The sequence below is a fragment of the Podarcis melisellensis genome (assembly GCF_964234715.1).
Source record: "Podarcis melisellensis genome assembly, chromosome: 8".
NCBI classification, from domain to species: domain Eukaryota; kingdom Metazoa; phylum Chordata; class Lepidosauria; order Squamata; family Lacertidae; genus Podarcis; species Podarcis melisellensis.
In genome coordinates this window covers 14,646,842-14,659,890 of record NC_138540.1, presented here as the reverse complement: position 1 = coordinate 14,659,890, position 13,049 = coordinate 14,646,842, and the positions used below count along the sequence as shown (strand labels likewise).

General features: G+C 47.9%; 1 protein-coding gene across 5 annotated transcripts in view; it reads left to right on the top strand.

Moving 5' to 3' along the window:
• PAX7 (paired box 7) overlaps positions 1–13,049 on the top strand; it is a 169,847-nt gene that overhangs the window by 112,577 nt on the left and 44,221 nt on the right. The window lies entirely within an intron of this gene.

Here is a 13,049-nt window from a genome sequence, read left to right as displayed (position 1 = left end):
GGTGTTGTATTTGAGAGCCTCTGTTTGAAAACCATGAATGAATAGTTCCGGGTACTCTCTGCTAACCGCAATAGTGGGAGACGAATCGTAGATACCAATATGCTTTGTCCATGCATCTTCCTATTGCAATATGTGATTAGACAAATCTGCATATTTATTTTGTCTCCCAGACATGGTTGGACTGCAATGCACATCAGCTCCACCCAGCATGGCCAATCGTCAGGGATGATGGGAGTTGTAGTCCAGCGATATCTGGAGAGACGCAGGAGGAACCCCATTCTTGTATTAGAAGAAGTCACGAGTTGTGATGGAGGTAGCCAGGGGCAGTAAAGTTGGAAAGGACCACCAAACATCATCTAATCCAGTCCACTGTGAGTGCAAGAATCACAGCTGAAGAATCCCTGAAAAGCACTATGAAGGGAATTCTGAGCCATCCCAATTAGTTGACAGAAAGAACACACCTTATATTTTCTTTGGGCCCAAACAAGTTCAAAGTCCATCAGTAATGCTGGATCCTTGCCCGGCCTGAAACCCTGGAGGGCCGTTGCTGCTGTTCAGTGTAGACAATTCTGAGCAAGATGGACCAAATAAGCAGCTTCCTTGTTGTTGTTGTTTAGTCGTTTAGTCATATCAGACTCCTCGTGACCCCATGGACCAGAACACGCCAGGCACTCCTGTCTTCCACTGCCTCCTGCAGTTTGGTCAAACTCATGCTGGTAGCTTCGAGAACACTGTCCAACCATCTCGTCCTCTGTCGTCCCCTTCTCCTTGTGCCCTCCATCTTTCCCAACATCAGGGTCCTTTCCAGGGAGTCTTCTCTTCTAATGAGGTGGCCAAAGTAGTGGAGCCTCAGCTTCAGGATCTGTCCTTCCAGTGAGCACTCAGGGCTGATTTCCTTCAGAATGGATAGGTTTGATCTTCTTGCAGTCCACGGGACTCTCAAGAGTCTCCTCCAGCACCATAATTCATAAGCATCTATTCTTTGGCGATCAGCCTTCTTGATGGTCCAGCTCTCACTTCCATACATCACTACAGCTTCCTAACACGTGTTAAATGTATCCCCCAAGTGACCACATTATAAATAGTACAGAATAGGTCTTTGGCGAAGTTAACCCACGGTCCTTAAGGGTGTTACATCACTAAAGGAGAGCGTGAGTGGCAGAGGGTGATTGTGTCAGGCCTTTTCTTGACTTGGTTGGCTTCTGTCTCATTTCCTCTCCTCCCCTCCCTTTTCCTTCAGTGTCTGTTTAAGTGTAATAAGCATTTAAATGAAGTATTGCCTGACCAGGGATGGAAAGAAGAGGAGGAGGAGGAGGAGGAGGAGGGAGAGATTTGGGAAGGAGGGGAGAGAAGTAGAAGGGGGTGTTAAATAGCAAAGAATTAGGGTGGGGGGAAGATCAGATGCAAATCACTAGTAGAAAGGAAATTATGTGCAATTACCCAGCAAAACTGGGCAGCTTCTGCCCACCCCTGCCAACAAGATCTCATTAATAAGCAGAAAATAAGATTGAAATGGTGTGTAAAAGAGGTGGAAAAATGAATTTGAATGCTGCATTTGTCCACAATTACCCCCTCGTTCACACATATTTTATTGCAATTTTTTTTTTTTTTATTATTCTTAATCTTTCCATCCCTCAAAGCAGATTGGGAACATCCTGGCATTATGGTTGCAGAGGGAGAGGCATTACGGATTTCCCTTTTTCTTTCCCTTCTGCCCCCCTGAAAGAGACTCTGCCCGCTCTCAAATTTGCAAAGGCCGGGCTGGCGGGGATCAGAATTCATTGCTTCGGCTTATCGCCGTGTAGGAACAAGTTCTTTTCCGGGGGGAAATGCCCGACCTTCAATTGCGCGGCGAAGCGTCCTGCAATGCGTCTCTTTCTCTTTTTCCCTCTGTAGGCTGGAGCGCAGGAAGCCGCCTTAGGCAGAGACAGGGCGTTCGTCCACCTAGCTTAGTGGTGCCTGCACTGACTGGCAGTGGCTCTGAAGAATTCAAGAGTGGATCTCCCCACCCCACCCCTACTTGGAGATGCCACTGGAGGCTGAACATAATAAGAAAAGCCTCCTGGATCAGGCCAATGACCCACCTCCAGTCCAGCATCACCTTCTCATGGGAGAATTTGGAGGCAGAGAGTAATAATAATAATAATAATAATAATAGTAATAATAATAATTTATTTGTACCCCACCCATCTGGTTGGGTTTCCCCAGCCACTCTGAGCGGGTTCCCACAAAAATTAAAAATACATCAAGATGTCACACATTAAAAACTTCCCTGAACAGGGCTGCCTTCAGATGTCTTCTGAATGTCAGGTAGTTGTTTATCTCTTTGACGTCTGCTGGAAGGGCGTTCCACAGGGAGGGCGCCACTACCGAGAAGGCCCTCTGCCTGGTTCCCTGTAACTTCGCTTCTCACAGTGAGGGAACCGCCAGAAGGCCCTCGGAGCTGGACCTCAGTGTCCGGGGGTGGAGACGCTCCTTCAGGTCTAATGGGCCAAGGTCGTTTAGGGCTTTAAAGAACAACACCAACACTTTGAATTGTGCTCGGAAACGTCCTGGGAGCAAATGTGGGTCTTTCAAGACCGGTGTTATGTGGTCTCGGCGGCCGCCCTGAGTCACCAGTCTAGCTGCCGCATTCTGGATTAGTTGTAGTTTCCGGGTCACCTTCAAAGGTAGCCCCACATAGAGCGCATTGCAGTAGTCCAAGCGGGTGATAACTAGAGCATGCACCACTCTGGCAAGACAGTCCACAGGCAGGTAGGGTCTCAGCCTGTGTACCAGATGGAGCTGGTAGACAGCTGCCCTGGATACAGAATTGACCTGCACCTCCATGGACAGTTAGGTTGGTAACATCAACGTGCAATGGGGGGATAACATCATGGAGCATTTCTCATCCCCCAAATGATAGAATTGGCACAGTCATTTTTACACTTCCATTGAGGAGGCACATTCCTTTCGGGAGTTCTCTGGGAACATAAGAGCCTGCTGGATCAGACCCTTGGCCCATCCAGGATCCTGTTCCCAAAGTGGCCAACCAGATGCCCCAATGGGCAGAATCTGAGCACAAGAACTTTCTCTCCTGCTGCGGTTGCCACAGCTGGTATTCAGAAGCATCAGTGCCTCCTCTTGTGAACATGGTTGTCATGTTTAGGAGCCATTTATAGCCCTCCACGAGGTCGTCTGATCCTCTTTTAAAGCCACTCCTGTGGCAGGGAGTTCCACAGTTTAACCATGTGCCGCACGAAGGGCTTTCTTTAATCTGTCCTGAATCTTCCAACATTCAGCTGGATGCCCACGATTTCCAGTTCTTACGAGAGACAGAGAAAAGCTTTTCTCCATCCTTTTCCTCCGTGCCATTTATCATTTTGTAAACTTCTGTCACCTTGCCTTTTCATAATAATAATAATAATAATAATAATAATAATAATAATAATAATAAATTTTATTTATACCCTGCCCTCCCCAGCCAAGACTGGGCTCAGGGCGGCTAACACCTAATATAAAAACAATTGATTGAAATACAGCTTAAAAAACAAGATTAAAATACAACATGAAAACATTAAAATGCAGCCTCATTTCAGTGGAAACTCAAATCAAAAACTTTTGGGGGGATGAAAACGTCATCCCCCCTATCCAGGTTGGGCTAACGTCAAGGCTAACTATCCAGACTGGTCTTACATGGGCCGGAAAAAAGCCAGGGAAGTCCCCAAATAGGAGTTCCAACATAGAAGGAACTAAAAAGCCCTGTCTTCCTAGGGGAGTCTCTCCTGGAACCTGAGCCTGCAAAGCAGCCACCCCCTCTTGCCTCCTGGCTCCCCCTGCCTTCCTTTAACTCTCTGCCGAGATCACAAGAAGACCCCACTCCAAAGGTCCATTGAGCCCAGCATCCTGTTACCAAATGCTCCATTTGTGAAGCCCGCAGTGGATTCTCCCTCAAACAGGTGGCAGTGGGGGCCGCCAACATGGATGGCTTCAGCAGAGGATTAGACAGAACCAAATGCTGTCCGTGGCGACTAGACTTTAAGGTCCACAAATGACAACATTTTGGAGGTCCCAAATCACAAGGTGGTTAGATTGGTCTCAACTAGGGCCAGGGCCTTTTCAGTACTGGCCCCGACTTGGTGGAACACTCTGTTAAAAGTGACTAGGACCCTGCGGGACTTGACATCTTTCCACAGGGCCTGCAAGGTGGAGCTGTTCCGCTTGGCCTTTGGTTTGGACTCAGTCTGACCCTTATGTTTCCCTCCCCTTATGGTTTTGACTTTTAAAATGAGGCTGCATTTTAAATTGCATTTTAACCTGTATTTTAAATTGTGTTTTTTTCTTTTTCTTTTTTCTTATTATGTTTTTACTGAAATTTTATTGGTGTTAGCCGCCCTGAGCCCGGCTCTGGCTGGGTAGGGCGGGGTATAAATAAAATATATTATTTATTATTATTATAGCCACAATGGCTATGTTCTGCCACTTTCAGAGGCAGTATTTGCAAACCCTTGGTTGGGAGAGTGCTGCTGCCATCAGGTCCTGCGTGGGGCATCTTGCTGGCTACAGCTATACCCATGTACAGTGGTACCTCGGGTTAAGTACTTAATTTGTTCTGGAGGTCCATTCTTAACCTGAAACTGTTCTTAACCTGAAGCACCACTTTAGCTAATGGAGCCTCCTGCTGCCGCGCCGCCGGAGCACGATTTCTGTTCTCATCCTGAAGCAAGGTTCTTAACCCGAGGTAATATTTCTGGGTTAGCAAAGTCTGTAACCTGAAGCGTATGTAACCAGAAGCATATGTAACCCAAGGTACCACTGTATATTGTTGAATTTAGTGTGTGACAGTACTTGGGCCATGTTTGCAGGTTAAAGAAGAGGCCGCTGGATCACGGCCACCGGGCCATTTGGTTCAGCATCCTGTTCTCAAAAATGCCTTTGAGAAACAAGCTAGCAGGCTTGGTCCGTTGCTGGGGCCAGGGGTGCTTCTGAAAACCAGTTTCTGGAAACGGCAGGAGCATAGCTGTCAACCTTACCTTTTTTTTGCGGGAAATTCCCTTATTCCAGCGCCGTTTCCCAGTGCTTCCCGCTGCTATCCCAGATTGTTAAATATCCCGTAGACTGTCCCAGGGACAGGGGAGGCTGCTGATCCCTTATTTTCAAGGCTGCTGATCCCTTATTTTCAAATCTGAAAGTTGACAGCTTTGGGCAGGAGCAGAGATGGCTCTTGGGATTGGGACCTGCTTCCCGTTGGGCCATCTGGCTGGCCACTGTGGCACCAGGATGCTGGGCTACATGGGCCATTGGCCTGATCCAGCAAACCTCTTCTTTTATATGTAACTTTTTAATTTTTGTATCGAATGGATTTCCTATTTCCAGAAGGCATTTGGAAACAGAGGCTGCAGTTTTTCTCTGCCTCTCTCCCCTCCTTCTTGCAGAAAGCTTTGCTGAGATCCCAACAGCTCAGTATCACATACAGCCCTCGCTCCGTAAACTTTTAACCTAAAGGATCCCACAAAGCTGGCATTTCTTTCCAGTAAACTTTTCCTTTCTTCCTTCATCCGCCTCCCACCCCCAACCAGAAGAGCCATCTGCTGCTGTCAGTTAGATTCCTGGGCTGAGGGCAGTGGGAAAAACCGGAGCAAAAACACGTCTCTCTCTCTCCTGCTTCTTTTTCTCATGTGAAAAGAGAGAAGTTTATTTTCCAAGTTGGGGCTCTGCCCTGGGATTTGAAGGACGGGGGTGGGGTGCATTGGAAGAGAAAAGAGGGGTTCCTGCAGGTGCCTTTGTAACAGAGATCCTTTCCTTTCGAAGCTGAAAGCCTTTTCAACTTTATAAATAGGGCCTGCTGAGCATGTGGACATCGATTTTCCAACTTTCCCCCCATTTCTTTTTTGGTATATATTTATTTACAAATAAAATGCAACAAAATATATTAGTAGATGGCAAATGAAATGCAGTTGAAGTAGAATAAAAGAAGCTATCGGGAGCCAAATATATAGGAAAAGAATTCCATTGCAAATTCACATGTAATGAATTAGTATCCCAAAAGTTCCACATACAACAAATAGGTTTACATTCTCCTGTACCTTATTAAAGGTAAAGGGGCCCCTGACAGTTAGGTCCAGTCGTGGCAACTCTGGGGTTGCGGCGCTCATCTCACTTTACTGGCCAAGGGAGCCGGCGTACAGCTTCCGGGTCATGTGGCCAGCATGACGAAGCCGCTTCTGGCAAACCAGAGCAGCGCACGGAAACGCCGTTTACCTTCCCGCTGGAGCGGTACCTATTTATCTACTTGCACTTTGACGTGCTTTTGAACTGCTAGGTTGGCAGGAGCAGGGACCGAACAACAGGAGCTCACCCCATCAGTGGGATTCAAACCGCCGACCTTCTGATCAGCAAGTCCTAGGCTCTGTGGTTTAACCCACAGCGGCACCCATGTCCCTTGTACCTTATTACTCCAGCGCATTATGAAAAGCTGCATTTTTCAATGAAATCGTTGTCTGCCCTCTCTGGTTGTCACCGTATATGTAAGCTTAACCATACAAACTATGTCCCATCTTTATTTTTCAACCTTGATTTCCCCCCCCCCCCTTTTCATTTTGCAAAAGGCCCCACTAATTTGGCTGTTTTGATTGGAACAATTTTGTCACGCCTTGGGCTATTATTATTATTGTTTATTACATTTATATCCTACCTTACTTCTTCCGAGGCTCTCAATGCAGCATACATAGTTCTCCTATCCATTTTATCCCTACAACAACCTAGCGAGGTAGGCTAGGCTGAGAGTGAGACACCCCCCCATGGCGGAGTGGGGATTTGAACCCTCGTTTCCCAGGTCCTCATCCAGCACTCTAACCACTGCACCTCAATGGCTCTAGGGATGGGGGATGGAAAGAGAAAGAGAATTTGAATTCAGTTTGCATTTGAAGATGAATTTATCAGATTGGCTCATCCTGAAAAGTGCATGAGCCAAAATGCAGCCATTTTTTCATAGAATTGGGACCCCAAGGGTCATCTAGTCCAACCCCCTGCAATGCAGGAAATCTCAACTAAAGTATCCATGACAGATGGCCATCCAACCTCCGCTTAGAAACCTCCAAGGAAGGAGAGTCCACCACCTCTGTTCCACTGTCGAACAGTTCTTAGCATCAGAAAGTTCTTCCTAGTATTTAGTCAGAATCTCCCTTCTTGTAACCTGAAGACACTGGATTGGGTCCTGCCCTCCAGAGTAGCAAAAAACAAGATCGCTCCATCTTCCAACGTGACATTTTGCAATGCTGTTCCGCAGCCTGTGCATACGTTGACGAAAATGGCATGCAAAACATGGCAGTGAAACTTGCTTTGCAAAAAATGTGTACATGTCTGGGGCGGGTGCCAGGAGCAGGCCAGTACTAGCTCACATAGTGTCAGGGAAGTTAACTCTTTTATATATATATATAAATATTTTTATTGGTTTTTAACCTACAAAATTATAAAACATACCACACAATTTATCACAAATACATTCTTATTGGACTTCCATCAGCACCTCTGATAATCCTCCGTCTTAATCACTTCTTACGCATTTCCTAGCTTAATATTGCCTTTACATTCTTAACATATCACATCTCCTTCTCCATTTTTGCAATATTTCTAATATTATTCCTCACAGAACTTCTTGCAAACCTACATACGTCATCTGGTCGTCACAAATACTTTTCAAATAGTCCGTAAATTTATTCCAGTCCTCGGTAAACTTCTGGTCCTGCCGGTTTCGGATCCTTCCCGTTAGTTTGTCAAGTTCCGCATAGTCCATTAATTTCATCCTCCATTCTTCCATCGTTGGTAATTCTTCTTGCTTCCATTTTTGGGCCAATAGTATTCTTGCTGCTGTTACTGCATATAGAAAAAGCTTACATTCCTTTCTATTTATATCGTATCCAACAATACCCAAGAAGTTAACTCTTAATTCAAAGAAACAAGCAGCTTGAGAGCAAAGACCTAGTGAGCACAGCAGCTCTTCCCCATAGATCGTGCCCCAATGAGGCAGTTGTGAGGACTGAAGGTCTCTGTTTTCCCACAGTTGCCTAAGCCTCCTCCTCCCTCTGATCCTTCCCAAGCAATCAGAGACTCCATCAACATGCCTGTCCCTGCTCTGCCCTCTTCATACTGCCCTCTTCTGGTTCTGGGAGACCAGCAGGAAGGGGAGCTGATTGCAGCAGGAGGTGGAGACCCCCTGACTTCTTCAGCAGCCTGCCTGACTCTGTCTCTTGCCCCACCCCCTCCAGCCTCTGATTCTGCCTCTGGTTCCGGACTGCTCTCTGCCACAGCCTCTTCCTGCTCACTAAAGCCTGTTGCCTCTTCAGCTTCTGACACCTCCTCCTTCCAGTCTTCTCCCTCTTTTCATTTATCACCATCCCACCACCAATCCCCTGGCTCTGAGCCTGCTTCCCTTGGGGGTTCCCTAGCTGGTGCCTCCCAGCCAGTGCATGACGGAACACCATAATAAGTTCACACTAGAATGCTGATGAATTTTCATGAGGAAGAGAGAGAGAGAGAGAGAGAGAGAGAGAGAGAGAGAGAGAGCGCACATAAGTAGAGAGGAAGTTGGAGAAAGTGAGGGAGAAGAATCAAGCCGAGGCTGGGTACATCTTCCCTTTTCTTCAATAGGGTTCCCGCTTCATGCTTGCAGTTTGAAACAGCAACACTTCTTTTACGAGGTTGTTTGTGGCTTTAATCGAGGAGCTAAAAGGGTTGCCTTTCAGCCGGCTGAAGATCTTTGGTTAAAGCTCAGCACGTGTCACAAATTGAAACCATGCACAGTGAGAAGTCAAGAACTTCTGAGATCAATGGGTCTTGATCCCAGGATTGCAATCCTGCTGGTCATAATGAATTGCTCATTATGCTTTTGATATCCGGCATGTGCCTGTCTGCCTGTATAAAACAGAGCATTAATGCGGCTGGTGTTCCTCCAGCACCCCTGATCATTTTTACTGCCCTTGTCTACCTCTTTTTAGACATTCAGTGAAGACAATAGCTGGATGGGCTGACGTGGGGGGGGAGGACCATAGCTTAGGTAGTCTGCATGCAATTGAGAGGGTGCCCTGCTCCCCAAAACCTCAGAGAGCGACTTCCAGTCAGTGTCGACAATACTAAGCCAGATGGAGCAGTTCCTGATTAATTTAGCCCCCCGTCAGCCTCCAGAGTCCACATTTGGAACTGCGTCTTGCGGCATTTTCTGAAGGGCTTTTGTCGCCGTCTTTTTGTGTGTGCCTGGGGGGCTTCAGAGCAACTGAGCGATGCCGCCTTGGCCGAGAGAGAATTGAAACGCCTTCCCCCCCTTTCCTTTTTTTTTATTGTCCTGCTTTATGTGGATTAATCAGGGAGCCTGGGAGACGGGTTCAGGCAGGCCAGATAGAGAGAGAGAAAATGAGAGATTAGCACATTAACGCTGGAGCGAAGAGCGCGATGAGGCAGGCGACCTCTGGAATTCGGAGGCAGGCGAGCCATTTGGACGGGCTGGAGTGACCCAAAGAGAACTGCGTGGGGGGGGAGCCAGGAGGAGGCTTTTGGGCAGAGGAGGCCCAACCGGGGTGGGGGGGAGGCAGGGGAAGAAGGTGCCAAGGATGGAAGCCATTCAAATAAGGAGGAGACACGACTCTGTCAAGTATTTGGGAAGATGGATGCAGAATGTGTATATAGGAAGCCACCTTATCCCAGGGAGGGTGGCTGGGTGCCCCGTTTTTGCAGAGGACAGTCCTCTCTTTGAAGGGCTGGCAATCCTCTCTTTTAGGAACAGAGAACCTGTTCCAGAGTGAGGGCCACATTCCCCTTGGTGGCAGCCGTCAGGGGCCGCATGTGGGTGGTGGGTGGGACTAGAAACGAAGGTGGGTGGAGCAATAGATTTTGCCCTTGTGTCTTGGGAGGTGGCTGGTACTTACACACGCTCAGTGCTCCGTTCAGAAGGTGACCCCGAGGATACCTTCCAGACAGGAAAAAAAGTGCTCGAGGAGGGTATGAAGTAGAGCTGGTGAGAGATGCGAAGGAAGCTTCCTTTATGCTGAGTCAAACACCTGGGATGTTCTGCATGCAAAGCAGGTGTTCTGCCGTGGGCCCATCTTGCTCAACACAGATGGGCAAGATCTGGTAGGGGGGGCGTTAGATTATGTAGCTCGTGCATTGGTTACTTCAAGACAGGATTGCTGCAATGCTCTCTATGGGGGGCTTCCCTTATACTTGATCCAGAAGCTGCAGTTAGTCCAGAATGCTGTTGCATAATTGCTGATAGGAGTGAGGCTCAGAGATCTGCGATTGGCTACTGGGCCAACTTCAAGGTGTCCCTATTAGTATATATACAACTGCAGCTTCTGGATCAGGCTTGAGGGAAGCCCCACGTAGAGTGCATGTTAGAAACCCAGTCTTGAAATAACCTAACTCATGAACCATTCTAGGATGTCCCTATTTGCACGGGAGAAATGTTGGAGGCTATGGAATAGGACGTCCCTGTTTTCATCGGAGAGATGTTGGAGGGTGTAGCCAGGGTTTCCTGTTCCAGACTCCAGACTCAGTTGGTAAAAGGCATTTCTGGCCAATGTGGCTCCCCGAGCCTCTGTGGACAGAGCTGGACCCAGAAGCAAACCCAAACTGCGAACCTGCTCCTTCAGAGGGAGTGCAACTCCTTCCAGGGTAAGCAACTGACCAATTTCTCAGGCACAGGAGCTACTCAGTGCCTCTGTCTTGCTAGGATTCAAGCCCAGCTTCTTTTTTCCTCATCCATATCGCCGCTGAGCCCAGGCAGTGGCCCAGGGACTGCGCAGCCTCTCCTGATTCAGACGCTATGAGGAAATGCGAGAAGAGTTTTCCTATGAGATCACCTTACTCCATATGTGACCATTCAGCCTCATTGATCGGCGGAACTAGCACTGCTACACATGCCACGTCATACCCATTCCATGTGTGTAAGAACTTAGTGTGGCAGCACCTGCCCTTTGGAACTCCCTGCCTTTTGATTTCAAGCTAGTTAGTGCCTTCCATGTCTTCTTTTCGGCACCTGTTAAAAACAGTCTCCGTTAGACAAGCCTACCCAGATGTTTAGAAAGTTGATGTGAGTTTTTGTTGGTTTCGGTCTATTGTTGTTTAAACTTTATATATAGTGGGATGCGGGTGGTGCTATGGTCTAAACCACAGAGCCTAGGGCTTGCCGATCAGAAGGTCCCCGGTTTGAATCCCTGCGACAGGGTGAGCTCCCGTTTCTCAGTCCCAGCTCCTGCCAACCTAGCAGTTCGAAAGCACATCAAAATGCAAGTAGATAAATAGGTACCACTCTGGCGGGAAGGTAAATGGCATTTCCATGTGCTTCTCTGGTTTGCCAGAAGCAGCTTAGTCATGCTGGCCACATGACCCAGAAGCTGTCTGCGGACAAATGCCGGCTCCCTCGGCCGGTAAAGCGAGATGAGCGCTACAACCGCTACAACCTCAGAGTCGTTTGCAACTGGGCTTAACAGTCAGGGGTCCCTTTACACACACACACACACATACCATATTTTTCACTCTATAAGATGCACCAGACCACAAGATGCACCTAGTTTTTGGAGGAGGAAAACAAGAAAAATATATATTCTGAATCTCAGAAGCCAGAACAGCAAGAGGGATCACTACGCAGTGATAGCAGCAATCCCTCTTGCTGTTCTGGCTTCTGGGATAGCTGCACAGCCTGCATTCGCTCCATAAGATGCACACCCATTTCCCCTTACTTTTTAGGAGGGAAAAAGTGAGTCTTATAGAGCAAAAAATACGGTATATATATCCATAATTTTTTTTAGTGATATGTTTTGGGCATTGTTGTTTTTTAAAAAAGTTCTTCCTGGGGACCCAGGAAGCTGCCTTCTACCAAGTCAGACTGTTGGTCCATTGAACTCAGTATTTTCTACACTGACCGGCAGTAGCTCTCCAGAGCTTCCAGCAGGGAACGTTCCCAGCAATCAAACCCAGGGCCCTTCTGCATGTTAGAACAGCCCCGCAGACGCGTGATTCTTTGGCTCAGGCGGGCCGGCAGAAGATCAGCCATCCTAGCGGGGTCTGCGGTCAGCAAATGAGTAAATTGATCAAAGGTGTCCATGGCTAGAGCTTTGATGATAAGCCCTGGTCTTTAAGCTTATCGCACCCGGGAAATGAGGGGTATCTCATTGCAGTCAATAAGGACCTGAAAAGGGATCATGGGACTCTGTGGGAGCTGCCGGAGAGATAGGGGTGCTTGGAGAGAAAGAGGGTGGGCTTGCGATCTAATCTCGGTTAAGCAGCCAAAGTGGGGGGGGGGGAGAGAGAAAATCCTTGCTGCACTCTTGGGAACCGGACAAAGGGGAAATGAGCAGGGTTTTCAGCCCACCTACCCCCCGCTCTGACTCCGAGTGAATTGTTTTCCTGCATAGGCGAGCTTGAGACTGATTAGCAGCTGCTTGGACTGTAGAATGCCCTGGGGGAGGAGGATGAAGGATAGAGAGCTGCCTTTAACAACTGGAGCCAGTGTGGTGCAATGGGACAGACGGTCGGACTAGGACCTGGGAGAGCCCAGGGTTCAAATTTGCAGCTCCCTGGGTGACCCTGAGCCAGTTGCTGCCTCTCAGTCAAGCCTACCTCACAGGGTTGTTGTGGAGATTAAATGAGGAGGGGGAGAACCATGTACACCTGGGGGGGTAGGGAGGTGGGGTATATATGCAGTAAATGAATGGATGGATGGATGGATGGATGGACTAGTCTACTGTACAAAGGCGAAATGTATATCTGTTGCTCCACCCACATTTTCATCTGGCCCCGCCCCTACTGGCATATGCCTGCCCCCTCCCCACTTTTGATGGGAATGTGGCCCTGACAGTCAGTGTAGGAGATACTGAGCTAGATGGACTGATGGCTTCACGCAGCAAAAGGCCGCTTCCTGTGATTCAAGGCTCGATTTCTGTCTTCTCCTGGTTGGGCTGGAGAAGCTGCTGCCAGTCAGTGTTTTTTTTATATATATAAAATTTTTTATTGATTTTCCAAACACATAATAAAAGACATACACATTACAAAACAAAAACATACACAACATTAAACAT